The sequence below is a fragment of the Acomys minous genome (genome assembly GCF_964271855.1).
Source record: "Acomys minous genome assembly, chromosome: 2".
In the NCBI taxonomy this organism is placed as follows: Eukaryota; Metazoa; Chordata; class Mammalia; order Rodentia; family Muridae; genus Acomys; species Acomys minous.
Window position 1 is genome coordinate 119,264,577 of NC_140484.1, and position 16,584 is coordinate 119,281,160.

The window sequence follows — 16,584 nt, forward strand, 5'->3', positions numbered from 1 at the left end:
TCAGACCTGAACAACTGGCATCTGGACTTTGTGATGGAATCTGGTGGGGGCAGTATGAGGTGGGGTTATACTCCCTGGGATGAACCTGTGAGGACCTCACACTTCTCATGTACAGTGCCAGGTGTCAGAAGTCATGAGTCAGAGGTCACTGCTTCACGTTGTGGATGGAAGCAAGAACTCTTCCACAGAAGGGAGTGGTGCCCAGTGCTCTTCGGCTGTGTCTAAGCCACAGCAGGCAGAGAGGTCTCTGTGGCCAAAGCTTCCCCATAGCAGAACATGCAACCTTCAAGCTTTCCTGCAGAATGGCTCCCAGGGCCTGGAGACAGTCCTGCTGCAGTGGATTCCTACAGATGCCCAAGGGGATTGTCCACCCAGGATAGCTTTTTCAGCTGGCCACCGAAGCTTCCGGAAGTAGGGGTTGGAATTCAGCTTCTTTGTTGGTGAGGCAGACTAGAAGCAGGTTTCGGCCATTGGAAGGCCTCAGAAGAGTTCACAGAGAGTGATGCTGGAGACTTCTAGGAGTAGCCAGCAGCTGCAGGCCAGCTTGACCCTGCACTGGTCAGGCTACGGGGTTGCTAGGGCATTGGTTATGATGGTCTCAGCGGGCCCATCAGCGTGTGAGAATAATCCTATGGTTTCCTCAGCAGACCCGCACCTCAGACCATTGCACATCCTCACAGTAACAAACCAAGTCTCCAAATGTTCACTGTTTCCAAGTCCAGCTGCTGTATCAGCCGTAGAGATGCAGGGATTGACAGAGGAGCAAGAGTGTCAGTGGCTGCCAGGTACAGGGGCCTTGTCCATCCTTCCATGGCTGTCCTGGAGTACCAAGTTGTCACCTGTAGAGGAGGCAGAGCGTTAAAAGGGGATCTAGTGGTGTCCCAGAATGACAGTACTCATGGATACACTAGTGTCCTGTTGGCTTCCCAGCTCCCAAGGGATGCCTCAGGGAATGCAGAAGACAGGACCTTCTGTAGAGATTCTATGAGGAAATAAGGACAAGGAGAGAGAAGGGTCCCCTGAAGCTAAGGCACCCAGAGTGAGCCAGAGCACATTTCTATGGGGGACATAGCAGCAGGTGTATCACCTTCCTTGTTACACAGCCAAACCCTAGGCAAGACTGAGTTAACAGAGGAGCATTACAGTAAGGAGATCATGTGGGTTCCAGAGCCTTCCTTAGGTCCCAGCCACAGGACCCTTCTCATTCTTTGAGATCAAAGAAATGAAATGACACAGCACCCAACTGCAGGGTCAGTATAAGCATTAGGATAGATGCACCCTTTGAGGACCACACAGCACTGTTTTTGACCTGAGGTCAGCATAGTATCATTAGGAGCCACTCATAGCAGGTTATACTCAGCGTCTGGTAAGAAGAACCTAGAAGACTGAGTCTGAAAATCTGGGCTTGAGGTCCAGTCGCAGCTCCCATGTTCTGTGTGGTTCCAAGCGGGTCACTCAACTTTCTAGTGCCTTGGTATTCTTATTTTTTTAAAAAAAAATGAGAGCGGCAGTACTTCTCGCAATCTGGATTTGAGTTGTGAGGGGGTGACTGGGACATAGAGCTTAGAGCAATGCCAGCTCATGAGCCCAGCGGAATGGCTAAGCAGGTAAAAGTCCTTGCCACACAAGACGGCAGCAGTAAGGAAGGTGGACGGCTAATTGCCTGGAAGCTCGCAGCCCAGCTGGCCTGGAATCCAGAGCCCTGTAGCAGAAACCAGAGGGACTCTGTCTAAGGTGGAAGGAGAGACATGACTCCTAAAAGTTGTTCTCCGACCTTCACACGTGCACTGTGGCTGTTGCCCCAATGAGAATGAATGGAACTTTAAAATGAACAAACAACCAACAACAACAAAAACTCCACCGTTGATGGCTAGGTTGCCAGCTTAATGCTACTGTTTGTGGACGCTTTAAAACATGGAGATAGGCCCCTGGGGGGTACGTCCTGAATGGGGCATGAAACACTTGTCTCTGCTTCTCTCTTGTGCCTGTCAGCCATAAACCAGGCAGCTCTTTATTCTTCACATATAGCTGCCATCACGTGCTGCTTCACCACAGGGCCCAAAGCCACAGAGCCAACTGACAATGGACCAGAACCTCCTAAACTGTGAGCCAGCATAAGCCTCCTTGCTCTACCACTTGATTTATTACTTGTAACCAGTGATTGAAACCTAAAGCTGAGAGAGATACACGAGAGCTTGTGGGGGACACAAGGCATTGTCCAGAAAGTATGCCTCATGGCTCAGCTTGTTCTAGGCTCTCAGAAGCATTCATTAAAAGGCCCATTCTCACCCATGGGGCTGAGACAAAGCTGGAAGGCAGCACCATTGGGATTTGAACCTCTGACTCTAGCATCCCACTCTGTAAAACTGGCACACTAATCTTATCTTTCTATCATATCCCACGGTTGGCAAGACAAAATTGTGACCCCGAAGCAAAGCTAGAGCAAGGTTTAGGAAGGGGGGGTGGATGTCTACACCAACAGTCATGAGTTCAGAGAGGTTCTGGTGTCAGCCTGCTTTCATGAGACCAAGCTTTTCTCTCTGTGAACCCCACATCCCCACCATGGCCACAGAAGACAGATCACCTGCATAGTATTGGCTAAGACCTTTTCTGGACAAGTTGTCTTAGTGGCCACCATAGCAAAACTGAAATGCAGAGGCCAAGAGATCTCATTTATTGGGCAGAAAGCCCTTCAGACTGACGACAAAGCAGACACTTTTTCCAACATGTCCCAAGAGAGCCAACCCCCTTCTTGAGTCAGGCAGCAGCTGCCCCCTTGCGTACACCTGATAGATCACAGGCCTAGTTTTCTCCTGACAGAGACATATATCTCTCTGGCTTCCTGGTCCGAAAGCAGCTCCCTAAGGGAGGAGGAGGCAGGAGAGTGCACACGCTGAGTCCTGCTCTGAGTCATGGGTAAACAAGAAGCTGAGACCCTAGGAAGCCCTCTTATCTCTGAGCTCCTCTCTGCCTTTTTCAGGATGCTCCATTAGGATAATCTACTTTGATGATATAGGTGAGACATCTGTACAAGAGACCTCAGGGTCTCAGAGTCCAGCCTGACCCTCAGAGAGGTGCACTCAGAGACCCTCTGCCTCTGATGCTGGGTATCCCTTAGGCTACTTCTTGAAGCTCACCTGTTGGGCATGTCCTACTCTATTATGATGCATCTGTTGAGACTTGTCTCATTGCTGCAAAGACCAGAGCCCAGCAGCTCTCCGAAGCCAAGCCTTTCTCTCAGAAACTGGCTTCCTAAGACAAAACATTTTGCACCGTTTTCTCCAGTCCACAGAATGCTGAGGGACCATCACACCTCTCCCAGCTGCACTTCCCTGTGGGTACCTGTTACCAGGGCAACTCCTTCATGAGCAGATTCTCACCTGGCAGATCCAAGGATATTGATTTTGCATTTTTTTCCTTTTCTTTTGCTTATTTTGTGGGTATTTGTTTTTTTTTTTTTAAACAGGGTCTCGTATATATCAGATTGGCCTCAAATTCACTGTGTGTCAGAGGATGGCCCTGAGCTTATTGTCCATCTGCCTCAGCCTCCCACATGCAGGGGGAGTGTGTGTCATCACATTCAGCTCTCTCTCTCTCTCTCTCTCTCTCTCTCCCTCTCTGTGGTGAAGAAACAGGGCTTGATAAAGCTCAAGCTGGTCTGAAAGCCATGACCCTGCCTTAGCCTCCCAAGTTCCAGGATAACAGACATGCGTCACCATGTCTGACTTTGATTAAGGCTTTCTAACAAGCTTTCAAGTGAGGCCAGCGTGGCTGGGTGGTGGACTGTGTTCTGCCTAGCAAGGGTCTAGTATAGTCACATTCTCCATCCCACATGGGGGGCAAGCTGAGACCCACAAAGTAGAAGGAGGTTGCTCGCATTGAGCAGAACCAGGTAAAAGAGCGCCTGATTCAGTATCTAATAGAGGATGTTTGAACTAAAGTTATGAGGCCTTGCTATAACAAGGAAGTTATAGCACCTTCCTTGTCATCCTGCTGGCTTAGGAGGAAGGAGGAGCCCGGAGAGCTGAGTGTGTGCCATCTCCCCTTTGTTTCCCCTCAAGCCACAGTTTGGGTTGGAAACATAGGACCCAGGTGCACTGCAGAGGGGCAGGTAGCCGTACGTCTTCTCCCTCCCTCCCCCAGAGGAACAACTTCCTTTGATTTGGGAAATTCCTGCCGGAGCAAGCTGTAGAAGCCAAACCCAGGTGCTACGGTACATGGACAACGGCTGGAGTCCGCACCAGGGACTCACCCCACACCTAAGCCTAGCATCAGAACGCTGACGTTCCTCTGCACCATCAACTGCTCACGTCCCTGTCACCCCATCAGCAGCCTGTGAGCCTGAAGCTTCCCAGCCTGTGCTGGCACAGCTGGCAAACGGCAGCCTCGGGGGGGGGGGGCCCTGCTCCCCTCCACACTTAGCGCTCCTGACCTTGGTGCCCCATGAGCACTGTGCTAGTGTGGGGAGAAGTAAAGCAGACTCCTGTCTTCAGGGAGCCCTCCAATCCCATCCCTTGAAGCAGAAGGCCCTGGAAATGAAATGACAGGCACAGTCCTCCAGCAAACCGGATACTTTGCAGTAAGAACGTGCTCACTGCAGCTTAGTTAGTGCTCCTGAGCCTACATCTCTACCCTGCACGAGACAACTCACTCTCTTTCTGTTGACAGCTTCGCTGTCCCATTCAGTATCCACTTTTCACATATGGCTATGTCAACTTAAAGTGAAGTAAAAATAAAACTCAGTTCTCTCCCTCCCTCCCTCCCTCTCCCTCCCCCTCCCTCGTGTGTGTGTGTGTGTGTGTGTGTGTGTGTGTAAGTGCACGCATACATGTTAAGGCTACACAACTTCCGTTGTCATTCCTCAAGCACTACCCACTCTGCTTTCTGAGACAAGATCTGTCAGTGGCTGGAATCTGCTGATTATGCAGGCTGGCTAGCCGGCGAGTCACAGGGATGCCCCTATCTCTGCCTCCCTGGCACTAGAATATTAGCTATGTGCTACTTTTTTTTTTTAAAAAAAACATGGATTCTGAGGATTGAATCATGCTTACACAGAAAACATGTACCGACCGAGCTATTTCCTGAGCCCCAAATTTAGTTTCTTAGCAACATGAAGCAAGGGAAGCACTCTAACTAAGGTGGTGTGTGGCGGGGCTTCCACAGTGAGCGACGGGACTGAGCAGCCTGCCTGCACTCAGCTCTGGTTTCCACTTGGTGCTCACTTATTCAGAAGCTGCGCACTGAAGGGGTGGGTCTTTTTAGAGCAATGGGACTTGTGGTATGACATTTCCAGGCCGACAGAGCTATCCAATCAGGAACTGTCCTGGTAAGGGACCCACAGCCTTCTCTGACAAGTTAGCCAAATGAATGTGATGCGTGCAGAGAATTGATTCAGCCCAAAAAGGACAGTTGGCAACCATCAGTTAAGTGTCAGCCTTGTGAATGTTTACATGGTATTGGCTAAGTGCTGACAATCCCCGAGGCATCGGAGGATAAGTTCACACAGAGGCCTCGGGTGGGCCACTTGAGTCTGAACTGAGCCAGTCCTGTAACCTCCTGAGACCCCATCCTTTCTGCTTCAAAATGGGGATATAGAGTTGTTGGGTGCAGTGAGACAATCTCCCAAAAGTGTGTGGCACAGTGCAGGTCTACGGTGACCCTCCGCAGGTGCTGGTATGCCACCATCACCTGGTCTGGCTTCTGTTCACTGTTCGCCTCAGTGAACTGTCAGTCTGGGTCAGTAAACAGGGCTGATGGTCTTGTCCTTTCTCTCAGAAACAGCCTGGTGGTACCAAGTCAGCAGTTGAGAGGAAGGTCTATACAAGAAGCGCTTTCTCACCTGGTGTGGTGGCGCACACCTGTGATCCCAGCACTTGGGAGGCAGAGGCAGACAGATCTCTGTGAATTGCCTGTGATCCCAGCATTTGGGAGGCAGAGGCAGGCAGATCTCTGTGAATTTGAGGCCAGCCTGGTCTCCAAGGCTACACAGAGAAACCCTGTCTCTCGAAAAACCAAACAAAAAAAGGAAAAAGAAAAGAAGTGATTTCTCAAAGCTTGCTACCAGGATTGCCAGCAGGGAGCTGCAACATAGGGCATATATTTACAGAATGAGAAGAAAACATAAACATGACCTAATGGGATCCACACACTGGGCTCCAGGGAGAGGTTCTGGTTGGATAATGTAATGTGGTAAAGGTTCCATTCTGAGTCTTGATCCATGATGTACTCAGCCAGTTTATTGGAGAGAGTACAGGAAAAGGAAGGAGTTGGCTTTCCACCTCAGAGGCTGGGGATAAGGTGCTAGAAAAGGCCACTTCTCTGGTTTTTGTTTGTTTGTTTGTTTGTTTTTGTTTTTCTCAAGACAGGGTTTCTCTGTGTAGCCCTGGCTGTCCTGGACTCACTTTCTAGACCAGGCTGGCCTCAAACTCATAGAGATTTACCTGCCTCTGCCTCCCAAGTGCTGGGATTAAAGGTGTGCACCACCAGATTGTTTACATTTTTTAAAATTACATTTTAGTTTCCTCAGATTATTTTATCCTGGAGAAGGGGCTTGTCTTGTCCCCTACATTCAAGTAGAAGCCAACTCCTACAAGAAGAGAAGCAAGAGATGAAAATGTGACCCTGCTCACCTAACTCGGCATTACAGGACCATTGTTCTAGGGTCAGAGATGAAGATATGTGTGAGAAAGAGAACAGAGACACACATGGAGGCCCACTATGCCCAGCCTATCTACTCCTGACCCCCACGTCTCCCTCATAGTCTGTGATTTGCCTCTGATTGAAATGTTCCCTCACTTCACCACTGTCATCTTGCCTGACATTCTCCATGTTTCGTAATTAACAATTGAATATTCAATTTCTCTAAATTCTCCCTGCCTTTAAAGTTCCAATCTCTGTTTCTTTCTTTGCATCCACAGGTTACTGAATGAACGTGTGTGTGTGTGTGTGTGTGTGTGTGTGTGTGTGTGTGTGTGTGTGTGTGTTTTCATCTGTATGTGCGTGTACGAGTGTGCTTTTGTGTGAAGAGGCCAGATGTTAACCTCAAGTGCTGTTTCTTTCTTTCCTTCTTTCTTTTAGTTTTTCAAGACAAGGTTTCACTGTGTTATATTGGCTGTCCTGGACTCAATTTGTAGACCAGGCTGGCCTCGAACTCGCAGTATTCCACCTGCCTCTGCCTCCCAAGTGCTGGGATTAAAGGCTAGTGCCACCATGTCCAGCTAGGTGTTGTTACTTAGGAAACATCTACAATTGTTTGGGGGTTTTTTTGTTTTTGTTTTTGTTTGTTTGTTTGTTTGTTTTTTGGACAGGGTCTCTCACTGTAATGGAAGTCTCACTGATTAGGGAAAAATTGGTTGGCCATTAAGCTCCAGGTCTCTGCTTCTCTGGTGCTGGGGGTTATAACTACCCGCTAACATTCTGGCTTTTTATGTGGGTGCTGGGATTGAACTCGTGTCCTTGAGTTTGTGTGCTGGGTACTTTACTGACTGAGCTATGTCCCTAGCCCTTGATTAAATCTTTCTTCTAAAGTATCTCATTCAAGTGTGGGGTTGTGCCTTGCACTTTAGGGCACAGTTGCCTGAGTGTCGGGACCCTGTAAGCCCAGTTCTTTCATGGAAGACATCAGCTTAAGCCTTGGTGCACTGTGATGGCTCAGACGATGCCAGACACTGAGCAAATGGTTTGCCAACTCTTCCCTGAATGAAGAAATCGGTGAGTCATTTAGTCACCCTGCCCAGTGTGCTCAATAAAACAGGTGAGTGTAATTTTGATGTTGCAGCTGGATCCATTTAAATAAAAACATTATTCCTTCTACTTTGGTTCTCCTGCCATTTACGACTTACTTTCACCTGAGAAAAAATAATGTCTTGTTGGTTTTGACCCCACACATTCTGAAGTAAGAGAGGAAGTCGAGACTGATACAGTTGCCAAGTCCAAAGTCAGCCTGCCTTGCTACAGCTAAGGGTCACCTGAGGTTGTAGCAGGGAAAGATCTTGGCCTCTCCCAGCAATTCTAGTATTCTTTGGAGAGACCACTGCATGCTATACAAGTTAACAGAGTATCTTAAGGTCCCCCCTCATACCCCAATATTAGATGCCTGACATACCCCCGAGACTCACTTGCTCACATAGGTGGTGCTGTCTTTTTCCTTTGAGGTATGGCTGAGTTACCTCATGGTGCCTGCACACACCCGGTGCCCGGCTCCAGCTGCAAAGGCCTTGGGACTTGACACCATGTCTGTGGCTCTGGGCTTCACAAAGCTCTGCCTTCATCCTGGCAACTTAGCTTCAGCTTCTGGTCCTGCTGCTGCTAGCTCCATGCCCAGGGCTGGGCATGTCCCTGGGTGGAGTGGGGGCAGCAGCTGCCTCCTACCTTCACAGTGAAAGTTGTTGCCTCTCACTTAGATAGAGACGGAGCTAGAGCTGGGTTTACATCCCACCAAGGGGTTGAAAAGCTCACCGACTGTTTCTCTCAGCACATAGAGGTCTGTGTAACATTTACTGCATGGGTCACTGAGTCCCCTCTACCCTAAGGCCCTCCCTTTAATCTCTCCAGCTCGAGCCTTTTGTCTACATGCCACATAATAGCTGTTCCCACTGTTATGTGCCTTCCTCAGGAGCCTCTTGTCCTTCCCTACCTGGGGGCATCTGTCTAGTTTTCTCAACCCATCAAACGAGTATAAAAAAGTGATGTTCATCTGGAAAGGGCATTGAAGCTGAACTGCCCAGCCAAGGATCCTTGGCCTCCTTACAAGTCTACCGACTCCAGTAGGAATTTGGAGACAGGAGCCGTCAATTGGGTTCAAAGGCAAGTTGCCCCAGACCTCAGCTACAGCTTCCTAAGCCATCATCTGCCGAAGGCTTTTGTTCCCGGCATGCTGGGCAAACTCACTGTGGCCAGGACACAGAAGGCCGTGAGCTGGCTGGATCACAGAACGTGGAGAGTTTCTGGGGGCAGAGTCAGAGATGCTGGCCTCATGTCTTCCCTGGCTCAGAAAGTGACGGCAGCGATAAACACTTCATCAGCTGTAGTTTTAAGTAAAAATCCTAGCACCAGCAACTGACCAGGTGTTCCTCCTGGACTGAACATCCTTGTTTCTGAGGCTCAAGAAAGAGGTTTGCCAAGTATCCCGCCCATCATCTCTCATCGGGCTGGAAACCCATGCTGTCTCTCTCTAGCATGTATACATGCTGGGTGGGGGTTGGGGGAGGGGTACGGGGGGGGGGTGTCTCATAGTTCCACAACGAGATTAGGATCTACATGAAAATGAGGACACCAAAGGTAAGCAGATCAGTGTAGGGTGCAGGGTCCAGCTTATAAAGCTCCTCCAAGGTAAAGGTAGCAACTTGTTCCTGAAAGCATCCAAAGTACCAGCAGCTGGGAGCAGCTGGGAGCTGCCTCGTGTGTGCTTTATGAGACATGGTGGCAGGAGGGGGAGGACAGCTGGGACAGGAATGGGGAGCAGATCCTGGAACTTCTGGATCATACGCTCACATGCGTGCACACGCACGCACGCACGCACGCGCTAACACACATAGATGCTTATAAGGTGGGTCATCCCTGGGTGCAGCAGGAAACACCCTGCTCCACATCCTGTGAAAATTTACAGTCTGGCTGGGGTCAGGTGGAGAAAGCAGATGAACCAAGCAAGCAGACAGGAATGAGTGCTGGTGTGGGGAGTGCGCAGGCTGGGATTGGGGGAGCAGGTGAGGAGGGGTGAGAAGGAAAGAGCTGTCTGATGTGGTGGCACGTCGGCAGAGACCTAAGGAAAACACAGTGGCGCTGGGAGTGTTTGTGACTATAAAGGTGGAGAAGAGTGTGTGAGGGAAGCTATAGGCGGAGCAGAGCTGATGGCAAGAGGGTTACCACCGTGGGCCGAGGAGGTGGGTAGTGGACTCCTAGTAGCTGCACTGAGATGGAACCAGGGGCAGAGAGGGGAGAAAGGGAGTCTGAGCAGGCAGGGCCTGTCAGAGAAATGGCATCCTTGCCTGCAGCAGGGAGTCACTTGGCTAGTGTGCAGTCCACTCTCTGGTCTAGGGACGCAGGTCCCTTGCCAGCTGCGGCTGTCATTCTGTGCCGTCGCCACTGCGGTGGCCCATGCTCCGTCTCTGACTCCCATGCTGAGCAGCTGGAGAAACCCCTCCAGACAGACGGGAGTAAGTCTACCCTTGTGATATACATCCCGCCCCTCGGGTGACTGGCACAGGCAGAGCCCAGCACTCTCTCAAAGGCACAGTGAAGAGGAAGCAGGTTTCCTTTTCTACCAAAATAAAGGAAAAACAGTTTCCCTCAGCTCTGCCAGGACCGCTGGCTACTAAATGTGCCAGCAGGCTTAAGCACCAAACAGGTCTCCAGGTCTTTGTATGCTCTAACTGGTGTCCTGCAATTCAGTTCAGCTCTGGCTGAGTAAATACGTTCCTGTGTTGTTTGTGTCTATCCTCTACCCCGACAGGGCTGAGACCTACTTAAACACAGAAAGGGCTCATGATAGCATTTGAACACCCATATTGTGAATCTGGGCATCCTTTACACTCCAGAGTCAGTAGTCACAGCAGCTTCAACACCTACATTCCCAGCACTCAGCAGCCTGAAGTAGGAAGGTTACTACAAGTTTAAGGCCCAACCAGGACTAAATATCTAGGCTCCCATCTCCAAAAAAACAGAAACAAACCCAATCAACCAACAAGCAAATTAGAATGCTTGCTGGGAGCAGACCGGAAAGCAGCCACACACACTCACTCAGGGGATGGATGGGTGACTACATGAGTGTGGCCCGGGGACTTCAGCGCATGAGGGTACAGACACAATGTGGAATGACGCCTCAGAGGCTTGTGGAAGGACATGCTGTGTTCAGTGTAAAGGGGATAAAAGAGCTGGACAGGACCAAGAGGGTTAGGAAGGACGGTACCAAGCCCCAGAATATGCTGGGAGGTTTGGCTTGCCTGTCTGCAATCTGCCCCCTTGATCTTCTTATGGGTTTAAGTTATATGGGCTTCTGAGGGAAACCATGAGTGGATCTTTAGGCTGGGCGTATCGACAGATTGCCGCATGAGCCAATAAGCAAAAGGGGCATTGGCTGGAGTTACACAGGATACAGGCTCTTATCCCACTGTAGCACTTACTACACTATGAGAGGGAAGTGTGCACAGAGGCGCATAGAGCCCAGAGGTGCAAAGGAACAGCCCTTGGACACCCAGATGCAACTGTTCCTGAAGCTAATAGCATTCTTGGAGTTTTCAATTCCATGCTGCAGCAAAGTTTCTCTTTTGTTTACAAGCCAATTTGAGTTGTAGTTCTGACAGTCGTTATGGAAACAGTCCCAACTAGTAAGGAAAGCAAGATGAAAGTTCTTTCAGCTGCCTTTGATCTCATGAAACAGGGACAAAAGACTTCCTTTCCCAATCTGTCCCCAAGAAATGTGGGCCACTTCAGAAAGAAAGAAGACAGTGCTTTCATCAGGATAGGTAGGACTGACCTGCAGGCCTGCAAGTTTGAGGCCAGCCAAGATAACTTAGAGACCTTGCCCCCAAATAAATTTAAAAGGTCGGGGCTATTGCTCAGCAGTAGAGCACTTAGCTGCTGACGCCATTGAAAGAAAGAAAAAATAAATAATGAAATGAAATGAAACAATTTTTCTGTAAGAACTATTTAACATCCTACTCCCAACCCTCACCGCATTAGGACTTCCACAGACCTGCCAGGGAAGATCATGGCAGCTTTACTTAGGATCTTCTGGTGGCCTCTCTCCCACTGTCCTCACACACCAGTGTCTGCTCCAGCTGTATTGGCCTGTTGGACATTTCCTTGAAGATACCAAGGCCAGGCTTAATCTTTTCATCTACTTTTCCCACTCCCTAGTATCCTTCCCAAGCCCCGACTCCTCAGCCTGGGGGCTCAGTGCGCAGTCCTGTTCTTAGAGAGCTTGTGTGGACACCCTTGCCCTTCATACATCTCTTGGCATCTTGGTTGCTTTCTTCACTCGACACAGTTTACACTCGTGGATTTGGTTAGGGTGTCTAAACTCCATGAGGGGAGGAACCTTGACGAGATCTCATGCTACTCAGAATGTCGTTCTGCAACATGTAGCCTCCACAACACTTGCACACTTCTGAGTGATGAGAAATCCTGGCGCAGACCACTGGTCGGCAATTTCTATAGCAGTGGCTATGCACGCTCAAGTGTCCAAACTTCACTGCCATGCCCCCCCCCCCCCCGACACACACACACATCACGTCTGCCATCAGAGTCACCACACATGTGACAAAAGGCTAGTCAGAGCAGCCTTTCAAGGGGCTGATGAAAGAGGAATCCTCTGACAGGTCTGGGGCGGGGTATGCACCCATGAGGGAGCTCTTCCACAGTTGGGACATAACTAGAGGCGCTGGCTGACCCCTGTTGGGTTGGGCAGGGAGGCTGGAAGGTCAAGAGGCAGACCTAGCCTAGCAGGCCTGGCAGCAGTTCAGAGAGCCAGCCTTCCTCCTGGCTGCCGTTCTCAGGCTTTCACAAACCCAGGAAGGGCTGAGCCAGGGAATGTTTGTACAGCAGATAGACCTTCTCCACCACGCCTCCCTCTGCCTGGCCACAGTGGGTGCCAAGGGGCACGCCTGCTTTGGACCCAGGCCTGACCCAGAGTCCTCCTTTGATCTAAGAGACTTGTCTTTCCCGGGTTATTTATTTGTAATAACTGCTGTGGTTTCCTACCACTCCAAATACACCAACAGCAAGCCGGCGGGAGGAGCTCTATGGCACAACCAGTTGCTTCCCTCGGAGGCCGCTTCTTGTGTTATCTGCATCCCATCTCACAGGTGTGACCTGCAGCCCTGGGCTATGCAACAAACACCCACGTTCTCAGGAAGATAATGCTTTTTGGCAAGGCATGGGCTGGAATGTCAAGGCTGTGGGCATTATCTTCAAGAGGGAAGTGTACATCAGTCCTTTAGCACTTGCTTGAGCCGGGTGTGGTGGCGCATGCCTTTAATCCCAGCATTCGGGAGGCAGAAGCAGGCGGATCGCTGTGAGTTCGAGGCCAGCCTGGTCTACAAAGCAAGTCCAGGACAACCAAGGCTACACAGAGAAACCCTGTTTCAAAAAAAAAAAAAGAAAAAAAAAAGACCACGCGTTGTGACTGAAAAATGCAAGACTCAGATGCCTGCCTGCAGAATCTCCCTTGACGTCCCCGGTGGGACCGTTGACTGGCCACCAGTCCTCCACACAATTGCTTTCTTCATCAATACAACACCCCACTATGAAAATGCTCAAATGCCCAGCCAAATTTTAAGCATTTCATGGTGAAATTTACCGACCCAGAACTCCCTGCTCGTGACCTTTCATGTAACTATCCACTTATCCATGTTTCTAGCCATTCAAAAAAATAAACCTTAATTTTTGATGCGCTTCCAAGAAGAATGAAGAAATTGCTGCCTTTCTACTGTGTTTGATACGTACATTGTACGCTAGAGTTCATTATTCATCCACGTGAATGAGACACACAAGGCTGAAGCATGTGTGTCTTGAGTTTGGGCAAACAGACTGTGCCTGTGTAACCGAAGCCCCCATGCAGGCGCAGAACAAGGCCATTGTTCCAGGAGGCTCCTGCAGGTCCTTGCCCAGTCTAGTCTACCCACAAGTCAACTGCTTCTCCAGTTCAAAGTATTGGAGAAGAGCACACTTTTTTTTTCCTCCTTTAGAACTTTGCATCAAATAATTTTGAAGCATGTGACCCTTTGTGCAAGATTGTTCGCACTCAGCGCACTTTAGAGATGCATCCTTGTTGCTGCATGTGTCATCAGGAGTTCATGCTAGGTCACAGCCAGTTGTAAGCATATATACTATGCCACATAATGGCACTGCTAGTGCTGGTCTAAGCAATCCCCATAAAGTAGAACTGGGGACTAAAGATGAGTGTAGCTTTGCTCTGAAAACCCAAACAGAGGATCAAGAGGCTGTGAAAGCAGGCAGTGGCTCAGGTCCACCCCACAACTTACCTACTAGGCCAGATTGGGCAGGTCTTCATATTTGTGGGAGATATAGGCCAAGTCTCCTGAGATGCCAGAGACCACAGACAACGCCAAAGTCTGTGTATCCATTATACTAAAGGGAGCTTTGGGGTTGTTAGAAATGAAAGTCTTTTGGACAAAAGCACTCTAATGCCCGCTAACTGAGCTGACTGCTAAGATGCTAACAGGTGGCATACACAATGCGAATACTCTGAATTCGGAGATGTTCTGGGCAGAAGAGAATGCGATGTCCTAAGACATCACGTGGCTCATGGTAGTGTTGTTCAGTTTTAAACATTGAATTATGCATTTCCTAAATTTTCTACTTGGCATATTTTGGTTGACTGTGGAAAACCAAAGCCACAGAAAACAAAACTGCATGCATAAGAGGCTGGGAGGATGGTGAGGTTGCCTTCTGTACTTCTCTGTTCTCCAGATTCCTCAGCCGAGAGGTGCTGGTAGTGGAAGAGCCATCCCCAGATGACTGGGAAGCACCCAGCAGAGCACAGTGGCAAAAGTTCAATCAACTGGGGAGGAGGAACTTCGCCTGTTCATAGTCAGGAACTTGCACCCAGTGTGTGTCACACAGTAGCTCTGTGAGTCTGGGAAATTTCCATGGGCTTCTTTTAAATGGGAGTATTCATAGCATTTTATGATATTATCTTGTGGGTTTATTTTTCCTCTCCTGTTCCCCTAACTCTCCTCACCATGTCCCTTCATGATTTCAGGATGAGGTTCCACTCCAGCACACAAGGCTACGACGCGTTAGTATCTTCTGCCTAACGGGGGGTGGGGGTGGGGTGGGGGTGGGGTGGAGGAATTTCAGATAACAACTAGTTGTGGTGGTTCACACCTAGATTCTTAGCATCATTTCTGAGGCTGAGGCAGGAGGATTGCAAATTCCAGGTCAGCCCAGGCTACATAGTGAGAACCTGACCCAAAAGACAAGAGGTAGGAAGGAGTCAGCTTAGGAAAGCACCTGTTCAGGGAATTCTTGAGAGAGTCAGAACACTGAGCCTGTAAGACGGGCCAGCCTCAGGTCCCCTGCCCATCAGAAGGTGCTGAGAGTGAAATGTAAGGAAGATGGCTACCCAGTGCTTGAAGCACCTCCTGTGCCCTCAGCCTACATCCCATGCTGAATTCCTAGCCAGAAATGGTGGCCAAGCAGCAAGCATAGTCCCTGCCTCCAGCTCTGGCTGCACTGTGGAGCTGAGCTTAGGTCCAGGATACTGGCTGGAGTTTAACCAAAATTGGCTGCATTGCCTAAGATCTTCCAGAAGCTTCTTCTGGAAAAAAAGTTATTTTTTCACTGAGACAGTGGGGGTGGATATCCTGGCAGAGAGAAAAAGGGATGGTCAGTTAGGGCTGGCCTCATTGTTTTACCCACGGCCTGCAGAGGCCCAAAAGGTGGGTGACCAGACTCACCTGACTCCAGCCTTTCCCTGATTCTGTTTGCCACAGGCAATTCAGTCCCAGAAGCTATATTGCCAGAATCTCAATGCAAGCCAGACCCTAAAAACCACCAAAGGCATTCAAATCCTCTCCAGTTATTTTGAAATACACATTTAATCAATAGTCACCAAGCAATGTCCTAAGTATTGCTCCTGTGTGACTGTAGCTTTGGGCCTGTTTCTCAGATTACCCTTGCCCCATCTGGGGTGATAGGTCTGCTAATGACTGCAATACAACCGTCCACCACGTGCGGGTGCATCAAAATATATCTTTGTGGTTTAGAGGTGTAACTCAGTTGACAGATTGCTTGCGTAACATACGAAGCCCTGGGTTCAATCCCCAGCACCGTATAAACCAGTATGGTAGCACATGTCTAGACCCCAGCATTTAGGAGGTGGAGCCAGGAAGTTCAGAAGTTCAAGGTCTTCTTTGTCTACATAACAAGTTTGAGACTAGCTTGGGTTCCACATGACTCTGTCTCAAAACAAGAAAAACAAGAAAAAAAGAAAAAAAAAGAAAAAGAAACATCACTTTGTACCACATAAAAACATCGTTACTTGCCAATATTAAAGTAAGCATAAAATGTAAAAGAGAGGCCCAGAGAAGCCTTGGCCCACTGAGAAAATTCCAAGTGAAAAGAGATTTCAATTCTGGTCGACACATGTTTTGCATGTTTGATTGAACAATAATTGGTCAATGTTCAACTTTTACAAAAAAAAAAAAATGGGGCCCATAAAGTTCAACCTGTTCATTAAGCTGCTCGGTGCACACAGACACCATTGTGTCCAAGCCTGGGAGGTGAGGTGGGGACACAAGATTAGAGGGACAGAGCTGCCTGCAGGGTGGACATTGCTCTTTAGTATCTAATCTTCCTGTTTGCATCTCTGTCCCAGGTTGCCACACCTTTCACTCTGAGATCTATGCCTTTTGAAAAAGAGCCAGTCACTTTCTTAGGGCTTCCGGGGCACCATCAGCTTCACTCTGGGAAAAATCTGCACTCTGTTCAGAGCATCAGCAGTGGGTTTGTAAGATCGCTTCTTGCCGCCAGGCTTACCCTGGGCACTCTTCCTCTCCCACCAGTAAATTGCTGGACCAGGACTTTTCACTGACTGAACAAAGTGGTCATTTTTATCCTGAC

At 49.2% G+C, this 16,584-nt stretch overlaps 1 protein-coding gene across 2 annotated transcripts in view; it reads right to left on the minus strand.

Moving 5' to 3' along the window:
* CEMIP (cell migration inducing hyaluronidase 1) overlaps positions 1-16,584 on the minus strand; it is a 159,150-nt gene that overhangs the window by 74,092 nt on the left and 68,474 nt on the right. The window contains exon 1 of one of the 2 annotated variants that reach the window (XM_084773362.1): positions 7-823. The exons of the other annotated variant lie outside the window; for it this stretch is intronic. The gene's annotated coding sequence lies outside the window, so the exon portion shown is untranslated. Of the gene's footprint in view, positions 1-6; positions 824-16,584 lie in introns of those variants that run through there. 2 annotated transcript variants of the gene reach the window in all.